This window comes from Notamacropus eugenii, chromosome 4 (genome assembly GCF_028372415.1).
Source record: "Notamacropus eugenii isolate mMacEug1 chromosome 4, mMacEug1.pri_v2, whole genome shotgun sequence".
NCBI lineage: Eukaryota > Metazoa > Chordata > Mammalia > Diprotodontia > Macropodidae > Notamacropus > Notamacropus eugenii.
In genome coordinates, this window is record NC_092875.1 from 422,739,792 (window position 1) to 422,753,980 (window position 14,189).

The 14,189-nt window shown below is 39.2% G+C and overlaps 1 long non-coding RNA gene and 1 pseudogene across 2 annotated transcripts in view; one reads left to right on the forward strand and one right to left on the reverse strand.

The window, feature by feature from the left end:
• Nucleotides 1-13,947, forward strand: part of LOC140498774 (isocitrate dehydrogenase [NAD] subunit alpha, mitochondrial-like) — a 34,824-nt pseudogene extending 20,877 nt beyond the window's left edge.
• The window catches only part of LOC140501812 (uncharacterized), a 61,803-nt gene that overhangs the window by 33,503 nt on the left and 14,111 nt on the right, over nt 1-14,189 (reverse strand). The gene's annotated exons all lie outside the window — the stretch shown is intronic.

Genomic DNA, 14,189 nt, shown 5'->3' on the forward strand with positions numbered 1-14,189 from the left:
CATCAATTAAATCCCAAGTCAGGACCAAGGGAGAAAAAAGGATTTTACAAATGTAACCTATTGTTACATAATCAGAAACCCAGAGACATCTTTCATTCACAATGTCACAAAAAATGAGGGATATCTTAGTGCCTGTATAATGGCTTCTGTAATGGTCTTTTCTCCCCTTTCTCTTTCTTCTTAATAGATTGGACCATATTTTTTTCTGTAATAGAAGAAAGTTTTCTGTGGAGGGCTTGAATCTCATACTGCTTTGAAAAACGTTTCATGGATTTATTAGCGTAATCCACATAGTCTCTGCCCTTTCAGACAACAGACTAATATCATTTTCTTCCATTTGATACAAAGTTCTTCCTTCCCCAGTTGCCACCATGGTTCCTGCTTTGTTTTGTCTTTCCCTTCGGTAAACTCTACACCCAGGTAATTGAATCTCCTTCTCAATGTCACGGTTGAATCAAATCTCTGTCACTCAAAATCTAACCCGACGTTTGCCCCATAGCATGGTTGAGTGATCAGTGCAAATATCCACAAATCTGGAATTCCTGTGTTCTTGGAATGTCTCTGCTGCTGAGCTGCTAAATGACTTCAGAAAATATCTTCCCATTCCCTCTGGAGAACAAGTCAAAAACTGTTTGAACCAGGATTTTATCCTATCAAAAATTGCCCAAAAGAAGTGGAGTAGTTTTGGAGCCTTAGAAATCTCTTTGTTACACAGGGAATTTGTTGTAATGGGATTTGTGCTATGAAAGTTGATGTCTTAACTAATTGACCTTCAGAATTGGCAAACAACAAAAAGAACTGCCAAACAATTAGTTACACCCAGGAGTAGAAAATGCAGGAGACCTAAGGAAATTTCAGGGAGATGGGCTGAGAGGCAAAGGAGTACAGTGCAAATCCAAGCCTTGCCACTGGTACCTCAGTGATTTGGGCCGAATCACTGAATGTCTGTAGGCCACACAGTCTTTTCATCTGTAAAATGAAGGAGCTGGATTGGATAAGGTTTGAGGTTGCTTCCAGCTTTAAATTTACAGCCCTATGTAAATAAGCAGGGCTCTAAAAGTAAATAGTTTCCATTTTCACTACTAGATATTCTTAAACAAGACTGAAAGCTAATAAAAATTTACTATCTGGTCTTAGTTCGTTAGAGTTAAAGAAACTAAGAAAGTTTGATAGATCTTCCTTAAGTTTATAAGTTTAAGGAGAAGTTCCCAGGATTGGAAAAAGTGACAATTTATATTGATTTAAAAAGCAAAAAAAATCTAAGACACAAAGCAGGCCCAAACATATTTAACATCTGTTATTAAAGAGACCTTAGAAACTAGGTTAAGGCCTGTGGTGGGAGAACACCTGGCTTAATATAGCTTAATTATAGCAAGAAAATATGGTTATAAACACACACACACACACACACACACACACACACACACATGCCTCTGGTTATCTAACCTACTGGCCCTATTACTGAGCACAAGGGGAGTGTTGAAAGGAACTCAGCGGAGTCAAATTTGGTATTGGAATATTTTACAAGATTTCCCAGCCAAAACTCACTGCTTTAGTTAAAAAGCTAAGGGAAAAGGTTGGGGGTATGGGGGTGACACTTGGCTTGGAAGAAAACTACATAGGGCACACATGCAAATCCTAATATGGTGCCAGACTCAATAAATATTTGTCAAATTTGAAATTTGGAAATGAAACATATCCAAAAAGAATAACTTGGATTTTTTTCAAATAAGATTAAGGTGCATCACCCACATAAAAGAGAGAAGATCTGAAGTGGTCTGGACATGGAAAATGAAATCATGTCATTTACAGATGATAGTAAAATTAGAGGAGAGGCAAATCATAAGAGACCACATAACTAAAATCCAATTGATTTAGTTCGTTTAAGTAATTGGACCAAGGGACAGTAGAAAAGCACAACTCAATCTAGCAAAATGTAAAATAAATTACTCCAGGAAGTAATCTAGGGAATACAGGTCAAATGGAACAACCATGTAGGTGATTGATCAGGAGGTCTCCATAAAGAAAATCGTTGAAACCAACAATCAGTACATGAGCAGCATTAGTGGAAAAGGCCAACTAATAGCTAAAATGCAAATAGCTCCACACTTACATGCACACCAGCTGTCCCTGTTCAAGAGCTATTCTCTGCTTTCTATGCTCTAGTGAAAGGCTAAACATTTTTCATCTCTCCAAATCCAACGTATTTTAAAATTGTTAAGGGCTTTCCCTAATATCTCTCCAAATATCCTTATTAGCTTTCAAGAGTTGGCAGCTACACTCACAGATGAAATGAACATGTTGCAAATGTTCCCAACCATTTGTCAAATTTCAGCTAGGAATATGAGGGACCATGCTGTCACACTGAGATAGCGAGAATATCCTTGCCTTGGAGAAGGTGCAGCGTGTAATTAAAATGATGCAAAGCCTAAAGGTAGGAGCAAAGACCAAAAATAAACCAAGTTTCTTTTCCCCCTAGGAAAAAGAGAGAGTTGGAAATAACTTAATTGGCATTTTTATAATTAAAGTTGAACTTGTCTTTGGTTGAGGGCATCAAACACCAGGGGACCAAGACAAAGAATGCTCCAGCTGATTACAAAATAGTCACACACTGTACTCTGTACATCTGGCCCAGGCATAATCTGGGAACAAGTTTTCCAAACCTCAGAAAGAAGAAAAAATACAAATGCTTTCTTGATTCCAATAAAGTCCGACTGAAGGATAAAAGAGTGACTGTTCATTCAGTCATCAGCCATATTTGATTCTTCACGACCCCATTTTGAGTTTTCTTGACAAGGATACTGGAGTGATTTTCCATTTCCTTCTCCAGTTCACTTCACACATGAGGAAACTGAGGCAAACAGGGTTAAGTAACTTGCAAAGGGTCATACAGCAAGTAAATATCTGAGGCTGGGTTTAAATTCAGGTCTTACTAACTCCAGACCTGGTGCTCTATCCACTACACCACCTAGTTGCCCAAAATAATGACTACCTACACCCAAAACAAAAGCTATGTGTTGTGGTATTGTCCAACATTAGAATTAGTCCCTTTCAATAACAGGCCAACTTTATACATCAGCCCACAATGAAAAGAGGATTCCAGCTAAATGTTTCCCTCTTAATTCACATCTTTTCTACCTCATTTGGTCCTGGAATCTTTTTCTCCCTACTTTTGAGGGAATTCATTATCTGAGACATGATCTTATACTTCTTTTTGTAAAAATTTATTGATTTTTAAATATCTTTGTCTTTCCAATGACTCAGCCCCTAAACCTCTCAATAGAACTCTTCCTTGTAACAAAGAAATAGTCCTACATAAAACAGATCAACACATCAGTCATCTCTGCCAATGGTTGTATCTCTGACAAGGAGGGGTGGGCATGCTTCATTGTTGGTCTCCTGAAGTCATGCCTAGTATGACATTCTCCTTAAGGAATTCAGATGCCAAAACAACTATATTAGTTCACTAACTGTAAGCAGATTCCACAGTTTCTCAGGAGAGGTTTTAGCTTTGCTTTTTCTAAAGTCTGGGGAAAATGTTTTCCCATGCTCCATTTGACATGGTTTTTGGAAAGTAGTAGACAAGGAGAAAGACTTCATTTATAGTTGAATTTCATGAAGAAAGGGATGAAGGACTGAAAGGTAGCACCAAACCCACTTCCGATTACTCTTTCCTGAGCCAGCCTTCTCAAATTGGCCATCTTGTCTTAGGATGTACATTTTTTGGGGGGAGTTTGTAGTTTAATCTAGTTGGTGACTGAGTCAGAATTTTTCACCTGTTTTGTAGGCAGTGTGATATCCTAGAAAGAATACTGGACTTGACCTAAGAAGTTCAAATCATAACTCTGACAATTTGCCAGCTATAAGATGCTGGGAAATTCATTAACTCTCAGCTTCTTTACCTGTGAAATATGGATAATAACACCTCTACTATCTACCTCACAGAGTTATGGTCCAAAAAAAAAAATGCTTTGAAAATGTGATGCTGATAAGAGCTAGCATTATGTTACAGTTATCTGCTGGCAACAACCAGAAGTGAGGGAAGAGGGGGAGCACATGGTAAAGAGGGAAAGGTTAATGTCATTACTATTCTTGTTTTGTCAATGAGGAAACTGGCAACATAAAAAGGTTAAATAATTTGTCTTAAAACTCACAGATTCAAGGATAGAGCTAACTGTTGGCACATAAAGGAATTTTTTTTTCTGGTTTCACAGTTTGCCTAATGCTGACTAGCTATTAGCATTCCATTCTCAAAACTGACTCTCCAACTAGGACACTCTCCAACATGATTCAAACTTACAACATCATCTAGCAAGGAAAACACAAAAATGGAAAGTTGAGACTAGAGATGCCAGACAACCAAACACATGTGTTCTTCCTTCTCTTTCCTACCTCTCCAAAAGGAGTGATTAATGGGGTATTAGAGGGATATCCTGATTCTTGCTGAAATGACTGATTGATTTAGAGGATCCCTAAGCCAAATAATAATCATGTCCGTACCTTGATTCACTGACCAAGATCCAGAACTGGATGCTGATCATTATATGAATATAGAACACCCGTAGCCAAGATCACTTTTCTCACAGCTCTAAAGCTTTTCCTGAGCTCATGAATCTGGGTACCCCAATTTCCCTTTGCTTCTGTCATGGGTAGAGTTCTACTTTAATATATTGCTATTCTCAGTCATTGCTACCATTTTATCCTGCACCTGGGGTATCCTCCTTCTCTTTCTTTGCCTGCTGAACTTCTAGCCATATTTTAAAACCTAAATCAAATGCTTCCTCCTACAGGAAATTTTCTGTGATGTTCCCAGGTGGTAATAGCCTCCCACAGAACCCCATCACTAGACCTCAAATTGGACTTTGTTTTCAGATGTCTAACGTATTTTTATGGAATGTTGTGTTGTTGTTGTGTTTGTCCTTCATTTTTGAAGAGGACTATCACATCAGAGAAATGATGACATGACTTGCACTTGACTTTGTTTTGAGTGAGGGAGGGCTGTGCAAGGTCATCAACCTCACTTTCTCCTCCTGAGTCATCTGGATCCAGTGACCAAATATTCATCTGGATGATGGGAGACAGCCCAAGATGCAGTGGGAGACCTCAGTCTTCTTGGGCTAAGGCCTATTCAGATACTCACTTTTTAAAAAAATTTATTTAAGTTTTCAACATTCATTTCCACAAAATTTTGAGTTCCAAATTTTCTCCCCATCTCTCCCCTCCCTCCACCCCAAATGTCAAGCATTCTGATTACCCCTTCCCCCAATCTGATTTCCCTTCCCTTATACCCATTTTCTCTTTTGTCCTGTAGGGCAAGATAAATTTCTATACCCCGTTACCTGTATTTCTTATTTCCCAATTGTATACAAGAACAATACTCAACATTTGTTCCTAAAACTTTGAGTTCCAACTTCTCTTTCTTCCTCCCTCCCCACCTATTCCCACTGAGAAGGCAAGCAATTCAATATAGGCTATATATGTGTAGTTTTGCAAATGACTTCCATAATAGTCATGTTGTGTAAGACTAACTATATCTCCCTCCATCCTATCCTGCCCCCCATTTCTTCTGGTCTCTCTTTTGACCTTGTCCCTCCCCATGAGTGTTTACTTCTAATTGCTCCCTCTTCCCATTTGCCCTACCTTCCATCATCTCCCCCATCCTGCTTATCCCCTTCTCCCCCACTTTCCTGTATTGTAAGATAGGTTTTCATACCAAATTGATTGTGCACTTTATTCCTTCCTTGAGCTAAATATGATGAGAGTAAGCTTCACTTTTTCCCTCTCACCTCCCCCCTTTTCCCCTGCTTTGAAAACGTTTTTTCTTGCCTCTTTTATGAGAGATAATTTGCCCTATTCCATTTCTCCCTATCTCCTCCCAATATATTCCTCTCTCACCCCTTCATTTTATTCTTTAAAATATGATCCCTTCCTATTCAACTCACCCTGTGCTCTGTGTGCATGTGTGTGTGTGTGTGTGTGTGTGTGTGTGTAATCCCACCAACTACCCAGATGTTGAGAAAAGTTTCAAGAGTTACAAATATTGTCTTTCCATATCAGAATATAAACTCAGATACTCACTTAGGCTGAGGTCTTAAATGTCTGAGGCCTGATTTGAACTCAGGGAGATGAATCTTCAGGCCTGCCACTCTATGCCCTATGGCGCCACCTAGCTACTTGGCAAGATGATATAGTCAATAGAGCACAGGACATGGAGTCAGGAAGATGTAGGTTCAAATTCTGCCTTAGACATTTGCTAACTTTGTGACCCTGGACAAATCATTTCATCTCTCTTTGCCTCTGTTTTCTCATATGTTAAAAAAATAAAAAGGGATAAGAAGGGGTTCAGACATAGTCTCTGGGCTCCCTCCTAGCTTTGGGTCTATAGTAACCCTAATTCATTCCAACTCTAAATCTCTGATCCTATCTGTGTTCTACACCCCTATTAGACTATCAAATGAATAAAGGCAAGAAATGTCTTATCTATACTTTATGTCATTCTCCTCCATCTCCTCACCGAAGGCACCTAGGAAGGGGTTTCCAAAAAGAGAATGTTTAATTTGCTGTTGAATAAAGGGCTAGGTCGATGACTCTTTAGAGTTCCTAAAGAACCATGGATTTGGAGTCCAGAGTCCTGGTCAGAATCCTGACTCTGCTACCTACTAACAGGAAAATCATATGCAAGTCATATATTCACTGACAGGACCTCAATTTGTTAATGTATAAAATAATAGGGTCAGACTAAATCTCCTTTAACAGACCTCCCAATTCAAACTTCTATAAGCCTATGACCTCTATATTTGGAGGTTAGAGATTCTCTCTCTGTATCTACTTTCTGTACTTGGAGAAAAAGAATTTATCTGTCTTTATTTTTTCCCATGATGCCTCCCAAATGGCCCTGGGCCCTCAGTATCCAAATTGCTTTTTTTCCTGTTCCTTAGGGAAAAGATAGAATTTCTACTGCCTTTATAATCCCCCATATGAAGGAAATTAACTGAAGAAGAGAATATTTTGGGAGCTACATGGATCAAGCATTAAATATTTCTTATCACCATCCTATATATAATTAGGCATTGATAGCCTAAGAAGAATGTGAAAACCATGTCAGCTGAGGACCAACTGAGATAACGTATCAACAAGAACCAACATATATAGGAGGACCTGCTGTACAGGTTCTTAGATCTGCTTTTCTAAAAGGGAAGCAACTTTTGAGGGGTTAACAATCTACTTTAATCAAGCACACATGTCATTCACTTAGTTCTGGGGGGAAAGCCAGCACCTGAACTTCAGAGAAAATACAAACAGAGAAATAAAGATCAACAGATAGGGTTTCCAACTTTCTGACCATAAGCAATACAAATCAATAGGCTGATCCAACTGTCTGACCGTACATACATAGTTACCAGAGAGAGAAGCACCAACATCTGGGTTTTCAAAGCCAGGGGGGCTCCTTAGCAGCTACCCAGAGTCTCATCTGGCCAAACAAACACTTCCAATGAGTAAGGCCCAAAGTAAAACCTTACTTCAGTGTATGTATACACTTTTCAGAGCCAGAGGCCAGAGACCTCTCCTAATCAAGCTTCCCTTAATGGGCAGGCCCATCAATGGGTGGGGATGATCTTTACCTGTCTAATTGACATTACAGACAAGAAGATGTATTTAGCCCAGAACATTTTTGGAAGGGACATAAAAACTCTCTTCAAAGATATGACAGAGAAAGTAAATTTGTTCCACTTGACCGCAGAGAATAGAATGAGGAGCAAGAGGATGAACTGAGGGTAAGAGCGTGGTATGGTAGCATTCCCATAGTCCTTGCTACCAGGGAAGCTGAGGCTATTGGAGTGTTTGAGCCCATCGAGAGCTCTGAGGTGAATTAAGACTAAACCAATTTGGTGTCCATGCTAAGACCAATTCCAATAACCAGGAGACAGGAACTCCTCTGGGATGGGTAAGGGTTGACCAGGCTGCCTAAGGAGAGACAAACTGGCCCAGATCAGAAACAGAGGTCAAAGCTTCCATGCCAATCAGTCAGTGGTGGATTTGAGCCCAGAAGTGGCCAATGTACTTCCAGTCTGAGTGAGGTAGGGAGATGCAGTCTTCAAAAATAAATAAATAATGGGAATAAACTTGGAGATAAAGAAAACAAACTTTTTAACAGTTAGAGCTATTCAGAGGTAGAATTGACTGCCTTGAGAAGTAATGAAGTCCCTGGAGGACTTCAGGGAAAAGTTGGACATTGTGTCTAATGTGTTGCAGTGAGGGTTTTTGTTTAGATACCAGTTGATCTCAATGGTCCCTGAAGCTCCTTCCAACTCTGAGGTTTAGTGACTGGAATTTTTATCACTAATGTTCATTAATGAACAACTTCAAAGTCTCTGACCAGACTGATAGTTCTTGTCTCAGCTTAGTGTTTTGTTTCCTAAGGGACACAGAGGGGCATAATAGAAAGAACAGGGGACTTGGAATCAGCAGTGGCTTGACCAGCATTCTCAAATTGCCTATTACTTGAATAGTTCCCATGTGGATTTCATTCCTGATTCTGCTATTGACCAACTGAGTTGTTCACATGTTATAGAGGCAATATAGAGGAAGTGAAGGAATGTTAGATCTGAATATAGAAGACTTGGGTTGGAATGCTTGTAGGCGAGATGCCTTTTCAGCTAGAACTTGGACTACATGGCTGCTGAGGTCCCTTCTAATGATGGAATTCTGTGATCCCAGCTGTGGGCCTCTGGGAAAGTCACTCAACCTCCTGAGCCTCAGTTTTTCATTTGAAAATAGGAGTAGTGACTTTACTATGTTGCAGAGTTTTTAATGAGGGGAGTACTTTGCAGAACCCCTACAGAAACGTGACACTGTTGGTTTAATTGATGATTGCTGTCTTTATCAAGGACACTTGATATTAAGGACAGAAGAACATTGTATATTGAACCTGGCAAAGTAGTAAGAAGCTGAACTCAGTTATCCTTTTTTCCTCAAGATAAACTTGGTTTTTCTTAGCAATATTTTGGTGTGCCAAAACTTCCGGCAAGGACAGTTAAATACATGAAATAATCTTATTGATGTGTGATGATATTTTCCCCACCCTTAAGTCCCGAAATTTTATCATGTTAGTACATTGGTAAGAAGAAAAAAGAAAAGAAGGCCAGAGCCTGGGGACAAGAAATCTTTGCTGCTACTGAGGAAAAAAGAAGAGTTGCTTATTACATGGCATGACTGTGAAACAATGAGACTGGCCTCCAGGTGTGGCTTGTGGAATCACTACTGTCACAAAATCAGAGTTAGAAAGAATCTCAGAGGGCATCCAATCCAACCAATACCAAATCAAACATCTCCTCAATGGTTGATCATTGATTATTATCTAGTTGATAATTATGAATGAATGAATAAAAAGAATTAAATGAATTAAAAAGCATGTATTTAGTACTTACTGTGTGGTAGGCACTGTACTAAACACAGGTTACAAATACAAAAAAAAGCAAACGTAGCAAGTATATTCTGGTTCATTATTCAGAGCAAGGTTAGCTATACATCTTCTTCAGGGTCCTAGGTACCATGAACAGTTGGGAGATGGGTGTGTGGGGAACATGTCTCATCTTTGTTACACAAGGCCCCACAGGCTGCTTTCTCTCACTATTAGGTGTCAATAAATGGCGCCCTAAATCCATTTAACCACTTAATAGCAATTCAATTTTACAAATGAATATTTACTTCAAAGATATGACAGGAACAAAAATCAAAATATTTCTCCCCTATGCCTTGGGAGCATACCCTTGGCCCAGTTCTCACATAACATTGACCCCACTCAATTTGCATCTAAATGTAGCATTAATGCTAAATGAATCCTTGTCTTGGCTACACCTGGAATGGTCCCTGAAAAATCAATCTGAAGATTACTTCTTGATGCTGAAATGACTGAAAAACCCTCTGTGATTTCTTCACCTAGACCTGAAAAACAATGACAGAGGGCAGGGACCAAGGGTCATTTTCATCAGGCCATATGGTCTCAAGGAGAATGCCCAAGGATTCTTTCTTGAAACCACCATTTTCTCCATTCACCAAAGGACCAAACCATCAGCAAATACCTAAAGACAAAATGGCCTAGGAGCCTAAACTGAGGCTGATTCAGACCTTTTGGAAGGTATCTCTTTCCTAATCCTATGGTTAGCAGACTGGAACCAGTCACAGAATATTTACATATGTTCCATATTCTCATCATGACTCAACATCTAGAGGGGAGTGGGTGACCATGGTGTTTTGGTCTGGAAGTCACAGGGGATTGAGGCATTCCATTTAAGTTCTGGACATCCATCAAAGGGAGAGTTTTTCCTAGTCAGAATCTGTTCCTTGTTACTAGTTCTGAGACTAAGGGAAACACAAAGGTCTCTACTTCCACAGTTTAGCCCTTTCACACTACTGGTATTACTAATGGCCTGTTGGGTTCATCCTGGGCCCTAGGGCCAGTTCTCCAAGTGAGAAGTCTATGAGTCAGGTTCTCAGTAAAAACCACTAGAAACTGACTCAGTGGTTTATAGAACCCTCCAGGTATATGAGAAAGATCGGGTGAATGTGAATCAAACAAATTCACATCCTGGCACATGGGAAATGCTGAATATACAGGAAATTTACATTCATGAATGCTTTATCTCCCATCAGAGCCTAAGAATTGTTTCCTCAACAGAAGTATAAATTCTCTTCAAGTAAGCCCAGTTTCATGGGAAACAAGAAAAGGAGAGCTGGAACACTAACCACTGGAGAGATATTGTTTTACACTCTTAGATCTCAGATCATCAGACCATGTTTCACATACAATCAAGTCATCCACTTAGGTCAGTTAGCTCCTTCCTACCCACCCACCACCCCCACTCCTCAGCTAATTTTCACTTTTTCCTCTTAGAACTGTAATCAAATTGATACTCTCTTTGTTTTAGGAAAGGGTATGTCAAAAGAGATAAAGAGAAATTGTTGGTAGGGCTGTGGAAAGACAGTAATTCTAATGAACCAGTGGTGGAGGCATAAATTGGTCAAACCATTCTGCAAAGCAATTAGGAATTATGCCACAAAGTCACCTGACTGACTATAGGATAGTCAACAATACCACTACTCAGTATATGCCCCCAAAAGTTTGAAGATAGATGAAAAGGACCCACATGTGCCAAAATACACATAGCAACACTCTTTGTGGTATCAAAGAATTGGAAACAAAGTATGTGCTCATGAATTGGAGAAGCGTTGAAAGAATTATGCTCTATGAGAATGTAATGGAAAATTATTGTGTTATAAGAATTGATTAACATTATGTATTCAGAAAATCCTGAGATTTGTACTAACTGATGTAAAGTGAACATAACCAGAAGAAAAAATTATTCAATGACTATAATAATGCAAAGGACAACAACTTTGAAGAATTCTAGTCAATCCATGACTTCAGAAGACTGATAATGAAGCATGTCTCCTGCCTCTTAGCAAAGAGGTTTAGAATGAGATGTTCATTTTCAGAGATTGTCAATTCTTTTGTTTGACTCTATCGTTTGTTACAAAGAAGGGCATTTATTTGTAGAGCAGGGAAAATGTACAATTAATAAGTAATGATGGGATGCAAAAAAAGAATAAAATAGTGGTGAAACATTTAAAAATAATGAGAGAAAAGCAGGAGAAATCTCAGAAAGTGACATAAACAAACAAGTAGGGCACTTCTGTTACAATCGTGTTCATTTTAATATGTACTTTTGAAAAACAAAGTTTATGTAAAAGAAGTTCACTCTTACAGAGAATTTCCTTTTTCTGTTCTTCTAAGTATATTGAAATGTTTTTGATGATGTTTGTTAAGTTCATAATTTAAAAAAGGAAAATTACTCCACCTGTCATTCTTGCCATCTTTATTCATTTAAATTTCAGAAAACATGACTTTTCCCTCCTCAAAATGTTATGCTTTCTTGAAAGGAATGTGTACTTTGGAATGTCTCTGCTCAATGAGGAATAACATAGAGAGGTAATAAATTTGCCATTATCGAACGTGTTCTAATAGAAATTGAATCACCCCCTTTTCATGGGTTGGACAAGGTATAGAGATTTTGTGTCCTGTTTAGGATACCCCAATCCTTTGATGTACTATGGTTTTGTTAGTATGGGTACCCTGTCCCTTGACAGCACAGTCTTCCACATTTTGGTTAATGGTTTGATTTGCAAAGGCCCAAGACAGAGACACACACAGACAGACAGACAGAGAGAAACAGACAGACAGAGACAGACAGAGACAGAGACAAAGACAGACAGAGAGACAGAAATAGAGAAGTGTATTAGAGCTAATTTAATTTTCTGGTGATGAACAGCTCTAAACTAAACTCATCTTGTTCTTGAACAACACACACATAGCCATTTGTGCAGCCTGTATTTCAATCAACAAAGATTTATTAAATACCCTATGTATAGTCACCTAGGTACATTCCAGGTATGAGGGGACAACCTGTTCAAAGTAATGCTCTCCTATACGAGATGAGTCTGTCTGTTCTCAGATCCTTGGCTATAAGAGGCTTTTACTATCCAAAACAAAAACCCCTTCCATGCATATGGGGGCTAACCTCTTTTGGAACATAGACAGTTCTGCCAACTAAGTAACAACTGTAGTTATTATGGCTAATCAGGAACAGTCTCCATTCTGAGCTTCTATCTGACTTAAAATCAGAAAATCTTTACAACTCCTACTTAATTCCCTTATGGGAATCCTATGTCTCTAATTCCATCTCAGAGGTGGGGGTGGAGCTCCCCTCAAAAAAACCCACAGAACTATTTGAGTCTCTATTTGAGTCTGACCAAAAGAAAAATTTTCCCAGTCCCCCAAATCCTTGAAATTTTGCCATTTGAATGAATGTGATCGATCATGAAAACCAAGCCCAGAGAGCAAGGTCAATGTCTTACTCCTGCCTGGCCACATTTCTGCCTTTATTTTCCATGTGCCACCAGCAACAACACTAGAGAGGGTGGTTAGAGAATCAGAACATTCCAAGCCCGGGGTGTTTCTTCCTATGCTGTGATGCCTAATCCAACTAGAATATCAACAATTAAGGAGATTTTTCTAAAATTTTATATGGATTTTTATAATTGAAACTTATGCCACCATGTCCCAGGCAATCTGAAGTCTCATCCACCACTTTCTGATGATATCAACCAATTGACCACATGTAAAGGAAAACAAATTCTCTTAGACTAGATTTCCTTTGATCAATGTTAGCACCAGCTACAAGTCAATTACTTTCATTTCTCTTATGAATCAGTCACTCAATAAACTTTTCCCAGAGCACATTTAGCAAAGAAGAATTCTTTCTGAATCAGAAACATGAGAAATGGATTCTTTGTTGCTAGCTATTCTCTCTGTCTCTATCTCTGTCTCTCTGTCTCTGAATTTCTCTGTCTCTCTCTCTGTCTCTCTGTCTCTCTGTCTCTCTGTCTCTCTCTCTCTGTCTCTCTCTCTCTCTCTCTCTCTCTGTCTCTCTCTCTCTCTCTCTCTTCCTCCCTTCCACCTCTCTCCCCTTTCCCCTTCTCTCTCTCTTCTTCTCTTCTCTCTCTCTTTCTCCTTCCCTCCCTCTCTCTTCCTCCCTTTCACCTTCTCTCTCCCCTTTCCCCTTCTCTCTCTCTTCCTCTCTTCTCCCTCTCTCTCCTTCTTCCCCCCTTATTTCTGTCTTTAATCTTTAATCTGTCTCTCCCTCCATCTTATTCCCCTCTGACTACATACATATTTAGTTCTTGTCTGCTCTTTAAAAATATAATAAAACCATCCCTGACTACTACCACCCTCTCAAGTTCTTTTTCTCTCTTGCCCTTCTCTGCCAAACTTACACTTGTTCCATTTCCTCAATACCCATTCATTTCTAGGCCCCCTGCAATCTGGCTTTCAATGTCACAATTCTGCTGAAACGATCCTCTCCTAATGATATTGATGATCCCCAATGACCAAATATTCTGATCTTTTTTCCTTTCAGTCCTCATCTCTTTTTTTCCTTTATGAAGCATTTAAAACCACTGATCAACCCTTTCTTGGTACTTTTTTCTCCCTTGGCTTCTGTGACAGTGGTCTCCCTTGTTTTCCTTCTGCCTGTTGACTGTACTTTCTCCCCCTCCTTCAAGTGTCATCTTCTTTACCCACTGTTGTGGTATAGATGTCTTCCAAGGTTCTGCCTTCATCATTCTTCCCT